The 16,635-nt window shown below is 54.2% G+C and overlaps 1 long non-coding RNA gene across 1 annotated transcript; it reads right to left on the bottom strand.

Annotated features, from left to right (window-relative positions):
• Positions 1–4,226: 4,226 nt before the first annotated feature.
• LOC139080258 (uncharacterized) lies at positions 4,227–14,913 on the bottom strand. The gene is made up of 4 exons (XR_011534600.1): positions 14,879–14,913; positions 7,402–7,563; positions 5,349–5,474; positions 4,227–4,805 (listed from the first exon to the last, which is right to left on the bottom strand). It is a non-coding gene; the product is annotated as an uncharacterized lncRNA (long non-coding RNA).
• Between the last annotated feature and the right edge of the window lie 1,722 nt (positions 14,914–16,635).

Here is a 16,635-nt window from a genome sequence, read left to right as displayed (position 1 = left end):
CGGCTGTGAAATGAGGTGACAGGGATCCTGCCGGGTGGGCTCAGGCTCACGGAGCTGACGCGCAGAGGGCCCGGCACATGGGAGGTGTTCAGAAAACGGTTGAGCCTTCTGCTTATTGAGGTCACACTCAGGAGACCGGACGCCACAGTGGTGAGGAGCATAGTCTCGGGCGTCATCCAGACCCAGGCTGAAGCCTGGCCCTGCCGTTGCAACTGTGTGACCTTGGGCAAGTGACTTGGCCTCTCTGAACCTGTGTCTGTTCCTCTGTAAAATGCGGGAAGCCTCAGCTCCCGCCTCACAAGGCTGCTGGGAGGGCAGAGGGAGGCAGGGTCTCAGCATCAGGCCCCCAGCCCCGGCGGCTGCGGCCCTCTCCCTGCTCTCAGCGCCCCTGGCCTCGCACGCCACCATCACTGCCCACACCTTGCCAGTCCCGCGTGGGTGGAGAGCCTGGCCTTGAAGAGACTGAGGCAACCTCTCCCATCTGGCAAGGAAGTGACTCCAGCTCACCTCAGGCCCCCGAAAGAGTCCTATGTTAGCTTCCAGCTCCTCCACGGAGAGGCCCAGAAGCAATGCGAGGGCGTCTGGCTGCTGGGGGCCTGCACCGGCGCCCCCAGCCCTCCCCCATTCTGCCAGGCACTGTCAACCTGGGCCCTTGGCCTTCCTGCCTCCTGGTAACCACCCCACGTCCTGGGCACCTGAGGCCCTCTCCAAGGCTGGGCTGCATGCTCCTCTGGGCTCGACTGCAATTCCAGCTCCAATTGAGGGGCTCCACTCCACCTGGGCACCGTTTCTCCCCTAGGGCCCAGGACCATCATGCTAATTAGGATCCCCAAATTCTCCATTGGGCCTTCAAGCCAGTCCATGTTTCCACAGCCCCATCCCAGAGAAAGCAGTTCTCCTGAGGGCAGAAGGAAGGAGACAGGACTGCTACATTAGGAGTGGAGCCATTATTCACTCAGCCCCAAGGAACTTTCTCCCCAATGCAGTGGACTGTTTCCTACCTCAGTGCCTTTGCACTGCGATTCCCCTGCTGGGATGCCCTTCTCCTTCATCTCCAGCTGGGACTGGAACCCAGACTGCCCGGATCCGGAGTCCAAGCTCTCAACCACTCCATGGTCCCTCTGGAAGAGCATCGAAGCGAGGGGCAGCACGTGCAGAGCGCGGCCTTATGAAAGAGGGGCTGCTGTCAACAGGCGGAAGGTTTTTGGTTTCTGGAGGCACTAGGGGACTTCCCTCTTTCCCCTGTTTTACAGATAAGAAACAGGCACAGAAAAGTGAAGCAGCTTGCCCATGATTATACACTGGCGAGGGAGGCAGCTGGAATTGGAGCCCTGGGGTCTGTTTCCAGAGCCGGCACCCTGCACCCTGGTGGCTGCCCCTGGGCAGGGGCTCAGAAGAGGCTTGCTGGATGAGGAATTGAATGAATGCACTGATGGATTCCAGCCCACAGGCCCACTGCTCGCCAACTGTGCATCTCTAGGCAAAGGGCTTACTCCTCACGGCTGCCCACCTGTCGGAGTGGAGCTGAGAACTTTCCTGGTTGAGGCAGGGAGTTGGGGGAACCCACATCTCAGGGGCCTGCAATCCCCAGATCCTAGGTCTGGTGAGCTAGTGTGGGGAGAGGGTGGAGACGGGCAGGAGGTGGCCTTTCTGGGCAGCGTGGGCAGGGAGAGGCACGTGGAAGGCTGGGGTGCTTCGGTTGCATCCTGGTGCACAAGCCCATGGCCAGGCAGCCCCTCTCAGTCAAAGATGAAGCCAGAGGCTCAAGCAGCGTCTCCAGAAGCCCCGGGCTCCAGGTTCACAACTGCTCAGTTTCTCAGCAGGCAGGAGAGAGTCTCTCCCAACAGTTCCAACCAGAGTCCCAGAATCCAGCCTCACTGGAGCCACACGTCCACCCCTGAGTCCATCCCCGTGGCCAGGGGCATGGACCACTCTGACTGGCAGGCATGAGTCGTGGGCATGGAGAAGCTTCTTGTCTTAATGGGAAACTGGCAACCTGGGGGGTGGGGGGAGACCAGAGGAGCCGAGAAGGAAGGAAGGGAGCCAGGAGCCAGGGATGGAAGACAACAGCCGGGCAGGGAAAGTGCCCCCTCTCCAACTTCAGCTAACATCTGGTCAGGCGCGAGCACAGAAGCCTGAGTCAGGCTCTGCTGGACTGTGGTGACCTCGGGTAAGCCACACCTCGTCTCTGAGGCTCAGCTCTCCTGTGTAAGATGGGGGCAACAGTAGCAGCAACCTCATGGGCCGCTCCGACAGTGTAAAGGGCATTAGGCTCTTTGCTGATGGCAGTGGTTTTTTTCATCCTCATTCTTCAAAGTTCACCTTTCAGTCGCATGTGTTGACCCTAGCTTGGCATCAGACAGCTGGCAATGCCCCTTTCTAGCCATCATCTGCAGTGGCCCCACTCCTGCCCTGGGAGGTACTGGCATCCCTGTTTACAGGTGGGAAAGCAGGCCCGGCAGCTAGAACGACGGCCCAGGTCCCTCGGCTGATCAGAATCAGGACCTCACCTGGAATGGGAAGCCCGAGTTCCTCCCATGACAGCAACTGTTGCTTGAATTGGATAAACGTGGGAGAGGGAACAGTTCTTCGCTTCAGTTTCCCCTGCTGCCACAGAGGAAACCAGAATGATCCCCTTCTCCCCTCCCTAGGGAAGTCCACGCCAAACAAGCGGTTACTAGGAATTCTTGCCTCACCTGCCCAGGGCCCCCCGCGCCTTCCCCGGGGCCCCTGTCCCACAGCGCCGCCCCGTGGCGGCCTCGGGGACGGCAGGCTGCGGGCGCCGGGCGGACGTGGCCCCTCGCCGAGCCCCACGCGGTACCCCGACCCCGGCGGGGAGCCCGGGCCCGCGGCCCGCTCGGTCCCTGAGGCTGGAGCCCTGCTCGGTCCTCTCTCCGCCTCGGGACCTGCGCATCCTCACGGCCCGCTGGCGCGAACACGCGGAGGGCATCGGCACCCCTCTCATCAGACGCTCCTGCAGCACCGCGAGGAGGGACCCGCCCGCCCATCGCGGGCGCGGAGACCCAGCCTGCAGGCGGAGGCGCTCCGAGGTCACGCATCCAGGAAGGGGCGGGAGGGTGTTGAGGCGGGGAGGGAGGAGTTGGGGGCGGGATTTGAGCCTAGATATGACGTTGTCCTCAATTTTGTTTGGGGCACTGGAATTTGCAAAGTGCTTTTCACAGCCCCGGGGCCATTCGGATGAGACTCGCGAGCTGCGCTGTCCCACAGTAGCCGCGACCCACACGGGGCACCTGCAATGTGGCCGGTCCGAGTGGAGATGTGCTGTAAATGTAAAACACACACCGGATTTCAAACGCTTAGCACGTGAAAAGAGAGTACAACGCATCTCAATAATAATGTTTTTTATTGGTTATATGTTAAAAATGATAATATTTTGGATATACTGGGTTAAATAAAATATATAATTAAAATACATTTTTATTTATTAAATATATTTACTAAATATATTTTATTTTATATATTAAAATATATAGTTAAATATGTAATTGAAATTTTCTGTAAGGAAAATTCCACCTGTTTCTTTTTATCTTTTTACATAATTACTAGAAAATGTAAATTGACACGCATTTGTACAGGACAGTGCTAGACGAGAGAGACAGCCCGTCTGGGAGGGGGCCCTGGGACCTGCATTTAACAAGGTCTCTTCGAACATGCTGCAGACCATGAAAGTCTGAGTTGAAGCTTCGGGAACCTGTCTGGCTTATTCCTACTACAGCTCTCAGGATCGGGCATGGGGCCTAGCAGAGACTAGGTGCTCATTAAATGTTTGCTGAGTGAATTATCTCCTCCAAGGCTCATGTAGGTAAGTAGAGGAGATAAGACATTTTAAAAAATAGTAACTATGGAGTTCTGTGCACCAGCTAAAAACCAAAAATTGACTTATAGGTACTAAGAGGAAAGACGGCCAACATATATTGCTAAAGAATATTATCTATATAATCCCATCAAATAAAATATTTTTATATGAAGGACAAAGGACCTGGTTTCTTCATCAAATTGCAAGGAAAATAAAAGAGAAAGAGTAGGAGCCTGTACTAATATAAATGTAGTCTGAACGAGACTTAAGAGACGTTGGCCAATTATACACTCTCACAGGCCTTATTTAGATCCTCACTCAAACAAGCAAATTGTAAAAGATGACACTTGATGATGTTAGGAAATTATTGTTATAGGACAGTAATGGGAATTGGGTTTCTTTTTAGTCCTTTTCTTTTAGAGATACTTCTTAAATATTTAGGGATTAATTTATATGACGGATGAGAGCTTCTTCAAAATACTATTGGATGGGAGAACAAATGGAGATAAATATATTGATTTGGTGTATATCTGAGCTGGTTGATGGGTACGTGGGGGTTCATTTTATATGGTTCTGTAGTTTTGTCTATATTGAAAAGTTTCCATAATATAAATAGTTTTAAAATAAGAAATCAAGTCACCTCTCACAAAGGCCAACTGGTAGTTTAGAAGTGATTTGACCCAACTAAGAGGAAGAGAGGGAGACAAATATAAATTGTCCTTCTTTATCTGGAAAAAGATCAAAATCAAAAGCTTTATCAGGGGCCGGCCCGGTGGCACAGCGGTTAAGTGCACAAGTTCCGCTTCGGTGGCCCGGGGTTCGCTGGTTCGGATCCTGGGTGCGGACATGGCCCCACTTGGCAAAAGCCATGCTGTGGCAGGTGTCCCACATATAAAGTAGAGGAGGATGGGCATGGATGTTAGCTCAGGGCCAGTCTTCCTCAGCAAAAAGAGGAGGATTGGCAGCAGTTAGCTCAGGGCTAATCTTCCTCAAAAAAAAAAAAAAAAGGATTTATCACTCTGTTAATAACAGACAAACTAGGCTTCAAGGCAAAAGCATTATTAGAAACAGAGAAGGAATATATAACTCCAAGAAGACGCAGCAATTCTAAACTCTTATGCACCTGGTAACATAACCCAAAATATACAAAGCAAAACAAGGAAAAATTAAACCCATTATCATAATTAGAGATTTTATCACAACTCTTTCAATGACTAATATATCAAGGATAAAATAATAATCACTACGGATATAGAAGATAAAAACAAGACAGATATCCAATCTCATTAGTAATCAGAGAGATGTAAATTAAAGTCACAATGAGTTGGAATTTTATTCCCACTAGCTTGGAAAAATTATAAAGTTGAACAGTTGCACATTTGGCAAGGATGTATGGCTCTGTGGGGATGCTCATGCATTATGGGTGGGAGTAAAGATTGGTTCAGTCTCCTTGGAAAATAGTCTAGCCTTGCCTAATAGAGTTGAACATGCAGCACACGCAACGATTTAGCAGTTCTCATCCTTAACTCACTATTTAAGAATAAATGTGTGGCCGGCCCGGGGACGCAGCAGTTGAGTGCACACATTCTGCTTCAGTGTCCGGGGGTTCACGGGTTCGGATCCCAGGTATAAACATGGCACCACTTGGCAAGCCATGCTGTGGTAGGCATCCCACATAGAAAGTAGAGGAAGATGGGCATGGATGTTAGCTCAGGGCCAGTCTTCCTCAGCAAGAAGAGGAGGATTGGCAGCAGATGTTAGCTCAGGGCTAGTCTTCCTCATAAAAAAAAAAAAAAGAGAGAGAGAGAGAGAACACATATATGCACATGTGGTCGATCTGTAGGAAAGTCAGAGGAGGGAGGGCGGCAGCTGTGGAAGGCGCAGGGCTGTGTTTCTAAGGCGTTGGCAGTTTTTCTGGATGTGAGTACATGGGCGTCTGTATTGTTTTTCTTTAAATTGTATGTCTTTTGCATGTATATCTTATAATAAAAATGCTATGTCTACATATTTGCGTACGTCACATCTGTATATAAGTGCATAAGAGGCTGGAAGCAGACCCCAGACGGTTCGCTGGCTCTTCCTAGACAGGGTTATTGGGGTGGTGGGGGGAGGGAACGCATATTTTCTTCAACATTCCTGGATTATTTGCATGTTTCTTCAGTGAGTGTGTATGACTTGGGTAATTTTGGAGACCCGATTAAAGCAAGTGAAGCAAAACAAAACCCAAATGACCTTCACGCAAGCAGAGTGGAGGCCACGGCGCTCTGGGAGGCAGGTCAGTGGGGTGCAAAGAGCCGCCACTTTCTGGTGAGTCACGTGATTTCTCTAAGGCCCAGTGGCCTCGTCTGTACAATGGGTCTAATGGGGTCTGGTCTCCTGGGGTCTCTGGAGGACTTGGGGGGTGAGATGGACGAAGGGCCTGGCCCAGCCCTGGGCACACAGTGGATGTTCAGTCCCCGGGGACGCTGGTGAGAGAGGGAGGGATGTTTGGCGAGTTTCAAGGAGGAGGATAGAGAGTGGGGACTGGGAACAGACGTTCAGCTGGGTGGGGTGGGGAGGTGACGTGTGTGCCAGGCCTTGGGGAACTAGGAGAATGTGGAGGTGGAGTAAAAGAATGACGTATTTGGCTGGGGATAGGGAGTGAGGAGGAAGGGGGTGGCCGGGACGGGGGATGGGCGCAGTGCTAGGGGATGGGGTGGGGAAGGGAGAAGCTTTCCTCAAGACACAGCAGAACAGAGGAGGATGGGGCTAACAAGGGCATCATTTGGAACCAGAGATGTCATGCAAATATATGCAAAAGACCATGCAAATGAGCCCAGCTGGTGGCCGGTGGGAAGAGGATTCAGCTATTGATTTTGTTCCCAAAGTGTGGTCCAGGGCCACCTGTGACAGAATCACCTGGGGAACTCATCCTGGTCCCTCCGCCACCCCCAGACCTGCTGCTTCCATCCTCTGGGGCTGCAGCCCAGGAGTCTGCTTGTTTAAGGAGCTCCCCAGGTGATTATTTACTTCCACATTCATTTATTGAACGTGCACATGGTAGTGCATAATTATAACACATTATAATATAATATATAAACATGCAAACACAAAAGTAAGACTCCCTCCCTCCTCATTCTCCCCCTCCATGCCCAGAGGCAACCACCGTGCCGGTTGGGGTGTGTCCTTTTGGAAGCTACTCTTCACGTTCCTGGGTGATTCAGCCTCCGTCCTTTCAGATCCACAATGTCTTGGAATCTTAGGGTGATGCCTCTGGGTCACTCATTTGTGACTTTGTTCACTCAAAATTCGCTAGGAGCCTGCTGAATGCCAGGCCCATGCCAGGCACAGGGGAGACCCCAGCCCTGCCCCCAGGAGCTCACACAAGATGGGGAGCCATTCACAGGGAAGATATGAGGGCATCCTGCCTGTGAGAGCGTCTACACCCACAGCACCTCCCGGACCCCTCCTCCTGGCCTCCCCCACTCCTCCAGCTCAGAAAGCCCCAAACAAGCTCAGCACCCCCGACCCGCCTCCTCCCGGGCACTGTCCAGTCCCATGGTCCCCGTCTCCGAGCAAAGTGCTCAGCCGGCGTCTGCCCTCACCAAGCTGCATTCGTCTCTCACAGTTCTCCAGGCTGGGAAGTCCAAGAGCAGGACTCCAGTGCATTCCGTGTCTGGTGAGGGTCCACTTCCTGGTTCACAGACAGCCATCTTCTCGCTGTGTCCTCACATGGCAGAAGGGGCAAGAGAGCCCTCTGGGGTCTCCTTTATAAGGGCAGTAATTGCATTCATGAGGGCTCCACCCGTATGACCTAATCACCTCCCGTAGGCCCCCCCCAATACCATCACTCTGGGGGTTGGGGGACACAAACATTCAATCCATAATAGTCAGGTTCGGCTCAGATAACACCAACGGCCCGGAAACAGGGGCACATCGCAATCGCAGGTGCTGACCATCCTGGCTGGTTCTGTCTGGGAGGCACGGGGGGTCTCAGATGGTCACTTGCAAACTCTGGACCAATTGCTGGTGGAGCAGAGCACTGGCTGGGCCCCCGCCTTTCTGCCCCCAGCTTCGCCCCCACCCGACCCGCTCATTCCTCTCACATTCACCCAGGATGGGTGCATGTCCAGCCTGGTGGGGCCCCCGCCTGGGCTGGGGGTTTGTCTCCGCACCAAAGAGGAGACTCGGAGGGTGGCAGCTCCAGCACACAGTGGGTGCCGGGCTGAATGTCCGAACTAAGTCCATAGAATGAAAGCTCTGCCCTCACCCGAGGGGCGTGGAAGGGAGCTAAGTGGATTCCAGCCCCAACTGTTGTCATCCTCACCCCACTGTCACTTCTGTTGCCAGAGTTGGGGGCCTTTAAACGAGATTGACTTTAAAACATAATGCATGTTAAAAACTCACTTTTTTACTTAAGTTTATTTTAAAAGGAAACTTTCTCTCCCCACCATCAGTGGAAACCATGAAGCTGCCATGTACAGAAGGGGAGGTAGAAATCAATAAAATGAAATCTGCCAGTGTGTTTCTACTCCCCAGGGGCTCCTGCCGATCGGTGCTGGGACGAGGCCCAGCCGTTACAGGGAGGGTCGAAAGTGGTGTCCCCTCACTGGTACTTAATGGAGACCTTCTCCCGACCCCCTCAGAGGGATGGTGAGCGCACTGAAGAAGGAAACTGTGATGGAAACTGTGATGAGCTTTGCTTCCTGCTCTGTCCATGGATCTCCAGGGTTCTCCTCCCACCATTGGGAGGTGCATTTCCATCCCAAACTGCCATGGAGGGGAGGGATGGATGGAGGGAGGCCGGCCCGGCACACTGGGACAAGGCGCTGGGCTGAATGCTTTTTTTTTATAAGGAAGGTTGGAAGATTAGCCCTGAGCTAACATCTGCTGCCAATCCTCCTCTTTTTGCTGAGGAAGATTGGCCCTGAGCTAACATCCGTGCCCATCTTCGTCTACTTTCTACGTGGGATGCCTACCACAGCATGGTGTGCCAAGCGGTGCCATGTCCGGACCCGGGATCCGAACCGGCGAACCCGGGGCCACCGAAGCGAAAAGCGGACGCTTAACTGCTGCGCCACCGGCCGGTCCCTGGGCTGAATGTTTTAGACACCACCTCAGTTAATCCTCCAGGCAGCCTGTAAAGAGGGGTGTGTGTGAGTGCGTGTGTGTACGTGTGAGCCAATTTCCCCCGAGAACAAGGAGGCGCAGAGAGGTTAAGGGACAGCCACTGAGCGCCTGGAACCCGCTCCAAAGCCTCGCTATTTTCAGGCCAGCACCTAATTCAGCCCTGGCCTCCACGGCAGGGCGCTCGCCAACACTCAGGGCCACCTGTCGAAGTGACCCCGCCTCCCAGAAGCGTCCTGGGTTTCTGCTTGTGAATGACCGCGTTCAGGGCCCTCCTCGCGGTCGCAGGCGAAGGCCCGAGGGTTTCAGGCGGCCGGCCCGCCGTCTCCCGCCGGTGCGCCGCGGTCCGCTCCGCGATTGGCACGGACAGCTCCGCGCCGCGTGACCCGACCTGGAGGCAGCGCCCTCGGCGGCCACACGGGGGCAGCAGGCGAGCGCCCGCCGCGCCGCCCGCCGCCCGAGGTCTAGCCTGGGCCTTGGAGGGAGGGGGCGCCGGGGGCCGGGGTCGGAAGGAAAGGGGCAGGGGTACGAGGGACCTGGGCCTGGCTCTGGCCTGGCGCTGACTCCACGCTGGGACCCCGGACCGGCCGCCTCACCCCAGGAGCCTCAGTTTCCCCATCTATCAAATGGCTCAGGCCGTCTGCAAAGGCCTTCTCGACCCTGAGGAGCTTTTGTGCCTGGTGTCCCTGCTCGCAAGGCGGCGGCCTGCCTCGGTCTCACAGAAGCCTCTCATGCCCAGGGAGAAGGAAGTGAGTCCCCTGACGTCCCACCTGACTCCAAGCCCAGCTCCGGGGCTGTGGAAATCCCCGCGTACAAAAGGGGAAACTGAGCCCTCTAAGGGGAGGGGATTTGCCTGTGCTCTCACACAGAACAGGGCAGAGTCCAGGACACAACCTCCAGAGGGTCTGCCTCAGTGGGCCCGGGCCCTGCTGCCCGGGATCTGCCTCCCACCGGGCCCCCTTCCCACATCTCCTTAAGGCCAGCCTAACACAAGCCCCTTCCATCTCCCTCAGAAGGGAGGACACAGCCGCGGGTGGCCTTTGCCCCTCAGCACAGCCCCACTCACATGCACAGCACAGCAGCCATAAGAGGCAGATGAAGATACTGAGGTTCAGAGTAGGTCAGAGGCAGGGCTGGGACCTGAACCTCCCTCTCTCCAGGCCTGTCTGCACCGCTGAGCTGTCCCCTTCCCTCTCTCGAGGCCTGTCTGCACCGCTGAGCTGTCCCCTTCCCTCTCTCGAGGCCTGTCTGCACCGCTGAGCTGTCCCCTTCCCTCTCTCGAGGCCTGTCTGCACCGCTGAGCTGTCCCCTTCACATGTCAGTGCAGGAAAGGAGGGCTGAGGGGATATTTGCTGAGCTCCAGCCCCAAGCCTGGCCCCGAGTTGGAGTGTGGTCCTCACTGGGTGCTCCGGCCCTTCTGAGAGGCAGCAGCATCGCATGTGCGCCCCACTCACGGATGAGGAATGAGCTGTGGGCCCCGAAGGAGCGAGCGGACTGGGATTTGAACCCAGGTCGGCTTGGCTCCCGCAGCTCGCACTGAGCCTAGGGTCTGACCTTTCTCTGGGGCAGGGGCCCTGCAGGCTGCCTCCCTATGTGGCCCCAGAGCCCAGAGCAGCAAGGGGAGCGGGTTCCTGGGGTCACCTGGGCAAGTCAGGCCACCTCCCTGTGTTCCGTGTCCTCGCCCTCCCCGGCACCAAAAATAAACACTGAAGAGACCTTCCGGCCAAGTCGGGTAGCATGTTCCAGCCAGTGCCCAGTTCTGTACCCACAGAACGCTAACTCCCCATCCTCCCCTCCCGGAGCCCGGAGCCCCGCCATCCTGCTTTCCATGCCCGTGAACCTGACTCCTCCAGGTGCCGCCTAACAGGGGGAACCATACAGCCTGTTTCTCAAAGCTCAGAGGACAGGCCACCTCCTCTGAGAAGTCTCCCTGACTCCCTGACTCTGGTGATGGCTGCTCAACAAGGTGAATGTACTCAGAGCCACAGAACGGTACACTTAAAAATAGCTAAAAGGCAAATTTTAAGTTATGCATGTTTACCACAATTAAAAAATTATTTTCATTAACAAGAAAAAAATGAGCAGGAATTGGGCAGGCAGAGTAGGGGAAAGAGAGGCCCCCAAAGTTGTGGAAGAGGAGGGAGAATGTGGCCCCAAAATGCAAGGACATTGACATCGGGGCAGAGAATGCAAGAGGGGGAGGAAGTGGGGCATTGATGGGGACAGGCGCAGGACACAGCCCCACACGCTGCCACCTTCTTTCTCACCATCATCCAGGTCCCAACACCTCCACCCCAGCCCGAGACCCCACTCCTCCCCACACAGCGTCCCACTGGACAAGACACTCCAGGCTCCCAAGACCTCTTGGTCACCATAACTCAGGGAGTCTCGGGGTCTTACACTCCTCTGTTCCCTCCCCCAGCTGCCCTCTGGGAAGACCCTCAGTCTGTGTTCTGCTCAAAACCTCCTGGGACCCCGTGGTCTACAAGACACCATCAGACACTTTGGTCTGGCGTCCAAGGCTCCTGGCCCCTGCCCTCCCTGGCCTCTCCCATCACTCCTCAAGGGTTGCTAGGCCCCTCGGAGTGCCAGATACCACACCCTCGCCCACCTCAAGGAGCCTCTGCTCCGGGAAGTCCGTGCCCGCCCCTTCCTTCCCTCGCTTCTCGTTGTTACCCTCTCTTCCTCTAGGAAGGTCCTCTCCCATCCTCCGAGGTTGACCTTCCCTGTACGCCTCGCTGGGGCTCCTTCCCCCAAGGCCCTGTGAGCTGCCACAGGGCAGGGTCAGGTCTCCACCATCTCCAGGCCCTTCCCGGTGCCAGTGCACAGTAGGACCTCAGGCAGATCTGCTGAGAGATTGCCTCAAAGCAGCCTTCCTATCACCCTCTTAACTCAGCAGGAGAAGATAGGGCTGGTAGAGAGTCAAGAATCAGAAGCCCTGGGTTCCTGCCCTGTCCAGATTTGCTGTGTGACCTCAGGCAAGTGTCTCCCCTCTCTGGGCTTTGGTTACAACCTTCTAGGAAGTGTGGCCTCAATCTGGGCAGTCAATCCCACAGGACAGGCTCTGTCAGAGAGTAGAAAAGGCAGGTCAGAGGGAGTCATCAAGGGCCACGACCTGAGGGCGAGGCACAGTTGGTGACAGGGCTAAGGCCGTCATTCCCACAGTGGAGTTTTCTGGGTGCCCACACTCACTCACACACTCCCAGAGCGATGCCCAGCACTTAGCTGAGCCCGCCCTGGCCTGCTGGAATGTCAGGGAGGGGCCAGAGCTTCGTCACCACCGCCACCACCATCCTCTTCATCACCACCTCATCTTCATCACCACTGTCATCCCCATCATCATCAAAGAGTTCAAAGAATTTCCTCCTCTGGAGCACATCTCTGGCCCGAGACAAGTCCACTCTCTGTACACACAGTGGGCTGGACAAGAAGACCTTTCCAGACCCCTGGAGAGGGGTTGGAGGGAAGCCCCTCTGACTTTTTGTCCCTGACCTCCTCAGGGGTTCAAGAGAGGGAAGGGACCCCACTTTACTGAGCGCCTGGTGTGTACCAGGCACTGGGCTTTACCTCCATAAGCTCCATAAGGATTCTTTCCCCACCTTACAGATGGGGAAACTGAGGCTGCGAGGGGTCACGGTTACACAGTTGCAAGTGCACGAGGGGGGGCTTAAACCCGAGTCTTCTCACCTTCAGTTAGTTCATTCCTCTGCTTCCAGGCAAACAGAAAAAAGAACAGAAAAGTCCACCCTCTGAGAGCCTCTGTCTCAGCCCGCATGTCCCCTTGCCCTGCTGATGAGCCTGGGCTGCCAGGCAGCTGCAGCTCGTTAAGAGCCAGGCTCTAGGGCCTTCCTGCCCGGGTTCAAAGTCAGCTCTCCCTCTTACCAGCTGCGTGACCTTGAGCAAGTCACCGACCTCCCAACACCAGTCTCCAGCCGCGAAGTGGGCGTCTAACAGCACCGGCCCCCAGGTTGGTACTAACTGGGTCAGTGCGTGGAGAGCAGTTAGAACAGAGGCAGGCACACAGCGGGCGCTCAGTAAGTGCTGCCCAGCAGAGTTGTCATTTTCCTGCCAGGCAGACTGACCCTGCGCCTCCTCACCCAGCCCGTGCACCTCCTGAGAGCAGTGGGCTGCTGTCCTGCGGGCCCCTGCCTGCATCCGAGGCCCAGCCCTGGGCCAGCCCCAGCAGGCCCTCAGGTCTGCTATGATTGAATGGGTGAGCCCACATCGCTTCCTCCTCCCACGACTGCCGGCCACCTCCTCCCCTCCCAGGACTTTGTGGAATCTTCCCTGACCTTCTGCTGCTGCATCTCACGGCTCAGGCCTCATGCCCTTGGAGCCTAGATGCTCCCCAGCCCTCATCCCTCCACCCGTACAGCACAGCATGAGGCACCCCCCCCCCCTACAATTTCTCCACCACCCTGCACACCTCCTGGCCTCAGCCCCTCCCTCCAGGAGCCTGGAGTCCTGACCTCCCCTACCCGCTGGCTGTGGGATGTTGGGCAAGGCCCTGCCCCTCTCTGAGCCCCAGGGATGTCAGCTGTAAAAGGAGGGAGAGAACCCACCTCTTATGGGATTGCTCTGAGGAGTAAAGAGAGATGGTGGACAACTCTTTGTAAACTGTAAAGGATGGTGCACTTTGGAGATTTGCATTACTGGGTAGACGCCAGGAGGAATGGGAGTGGAGAGATGGAGGGCTTCTGGGTATACTTCCAACATGGGTCGGTTAGAACCCCCTCCCCTCTCACAAAAGCGCTAAGCTGAATGTCCCAGCGAAGTGGGAGGGAGGCTGCGGCCTTGGGATCAGAAGGCCTGGGGTCAATTCAGTTGAGTTCATTCCCACCCTGGCCCGACCCCCTGCTCTGGGCCAAGATCTGTGCCAGGCACTGCGACCCAGCTGAATCCACAGCCTCTGCCCCAAAGAACTGAGAGCCCAGTGGGGAGACAGTTCTGGAAACTCTTCACTACCACCCAGTGTGAACCAGGAAGCCAGGCTATGCGGTGGGGGAGGGGGAACCAGAGGAAGTGGCCCCAGGGCTGGCCTCAGGGGGAAGCAGCTGCTGCATAGACTGAACCTGAAGTGGTAGGAATCTCCATGCCCCCCAGAACAGTCTGGTAAATTCTAGAACAGCTTCAGAGAGGAGGCAAATTAACTCTTGAAAGAAACTGCCATAATTCAATCGAAAAATAATCCTGCTAATTTAAAGAGCTACTTAATTGAATTTCTTTCCAAATCCAGGCCTATTCAAAAAGCCAGCAAATCCAAAAGCCTACTAAATTTAAAGTAAATTCCCAAAGAATCCAATGGACGGGCCGGTTGAGTCAAGTCTCTGATAAATCTGGCTGGATTCATTCCAGTCCTATGACTGTTCATTCAATCAGCTTATCCTTTTTTTTTTTAATAAAATGTAATTCAGGCAAACAACAGTCCACTTTGGTCCAATAACCAGAAAGTTCAGGATGAAGAACGGCCAGTGCCAGTTAAATGAGAAATCCGTCATGCCTGCTGGCCGGCTGCGGGTGGCATTGTGTGGTGACAGGGCATGTGGGGGGCCATGAGCCTTGAAGTGAAGTGGACATTGACTGCCCCTGCCTCCCCAGGCTTGTGCGCTTGGGGTGTCATTCTCCAGTGCTGAGCCTCAGTGTTCACAACTGAGAAATGGGCAGGTGGCTGTGAGGATTAAATCAGGAAACCAAGGAGAGTGTCCCACCGATGACGTCCTCCTGGCCCCTGCCCGCCTCCACCCTGCGCCTGGTGGGAGAGGAACCTGCAAACCCTGTTGACCCACAAGTCTCCCTCTCTGTAAAATGAACCTTTCAACTTTGAATGTAATTTTTGCAATGGAAAATATTTTCCTGTGGATCGAAATTCAAAAGTTACAAAGCGGGTACAGTGAAGGTCTCCCCCATGCCTTCCCCCGCCACCCATGTCCTCTCTGGAGGAGACAACCGCCTTACCAGCCTCTTGTACCGCCGGCCGGAGATACTCGTGTGATAAAAATAGAAAAAGAGGGATGCATGCGTGTTCTTTCTCCTCTCTGCCTTTTACATAAATAGCCACCAACTCTATCCTCTTCTCTGAACCTGCCTTTTTTTCACTGAACAATACTTGGTGTAGATCTTTCTCCATTTGTACATAAAGAGCTTCCTCATTCCTTTCTACGGCTTCATTGTGCTCCATCAGATGAACGTTCTATGGTCTGTTTTATCAGCCCCTATTGACAGACATAAGTTGTTTTACACACACACACACACACTGCTATGGATAACCCTCTTCACAACCCATTCCCCCCACCCCCGTGCGGTTATATCTGTAAGATAAAATACGTGGATGTGGGATGCCAAGGGCAAAGGACGTGTGCAGTTGCCGTTTTGATCGATATCGTCACTGCTCTCCTCAGGGGCTGCGCTCACTTACTCTCCTGTGGATGGAGGAGCCTGTTTCCTCAGAATCTTGCCATCAGCGTGTTACCAAAACTTTGCATCTTTCCTCAATTGACGGATGAAAGGGGAATCTCAGTGTAGTTTTAAATTGCATTTTTCCTGTTTTGAATGAGGCTGCCATCTTTGCCTGAGTTACAGAGACCTTTGTGTTTCCTTTTCCGTGAACAGTCTGTTCATATTCTTTAGTCATTTTTATATCATATAGTCGGCATTTTTCTTATTGGTTTCAAGGTGCTTTTTTTATATTAAAGAAAACATGATTTGCAAATATTTTTCTTCTGGACCTTTCCAGAAACATTCTATGCACACAGAAACAAATGCATATATATTACAATGGGCACTTTGAACTACAGTTTGCTGGAGGGTCTTTTCAGTCAATGGTCCAGGTATCTGAGGGGGATCCCTCCAGGCAGAATCTTGGAGCTGGAGCTGAAGACCGGAGCTGGTGGCCTCTCTCCTTTCTGGGGTGGGAGCTGATGCCCCCAGGTCCAGCTCCATCAGTTTTTCTTGGGCCTTTGAGGGCAGAGACCATACCTGGGTACAGCATCCAAGCCTCATAGCTCATTGAACACTCATCTGCAGACTCCTAGGCCAGGGCTCTCTGCACTCCTCACTCTGTAATAATGTCTGCATACTCTAAGCATGTGACGGCCAAGCCACACCCTCTCTTCCTCCATCCCAAGGGCAGACATTTGTGAGACTATGTCCATAGTGAGGAATGGAGCCTTTGGCCATAGCCCAAATCACACCTCAGGGCTTATTCATGCGGTGGGCTCATTCCTCTGCCTTTATTGCCCATGGCAAGCTCCTACACATTCTTGAAAGCCCAGCTCCAGTGGTGCTTCCTCTGAGAAGACTTCCATGACTCCCATCTCTCTCTCACTCTCTTTTGTGGTTCTGATCACCTGTCTACGTCCAGATTTACCAGAACAAGAACTGTGTTTTCCCATTTCTCTGTCCTCCAGCATCTCCTGACGGGAACTACAAAATGACTCATCGAAGGCAGGTTCCTTTACCATTTTGGGCCTTCGTTTCCCCATTTGAAAAGGAAGATGGCAACATGAAGCCAGCCACAAAGGGCTGTTGAGAGGATTAAATGAGTTGGTTCATGTAAAGTGCTTTCCAGTGCCCGGCATAGAACAAGGGCCCAATATGTGGCAGCTGTTGGTTATTACTAACCCTGTGACCTTGGGCAAATCACTTCTCTTCTCCCGTCCTCGCTTTCCTTACCTACAAACTGAGGGTGAAATAGAAGACCTGGTCCTTGATCA

This window comes from Equus przewalskii, chromosome 29 (assembly GCF_037783145.1).
Source record: "Equus przewalskii isolate Varuska chromosome 29, EquPr2, whole genome shotgun sequence".
Classification (NCBI taxonomy): Eukaryota; Metazoa; Chordata; class Mammalia; order Perissodactyla; family Equidae; genus Equus; species Equus przewalskii.
Note: the sequence above shows the minus strand (reverse complement) of the source record. Positions and strands in the feature narration are given on the sequence as shown.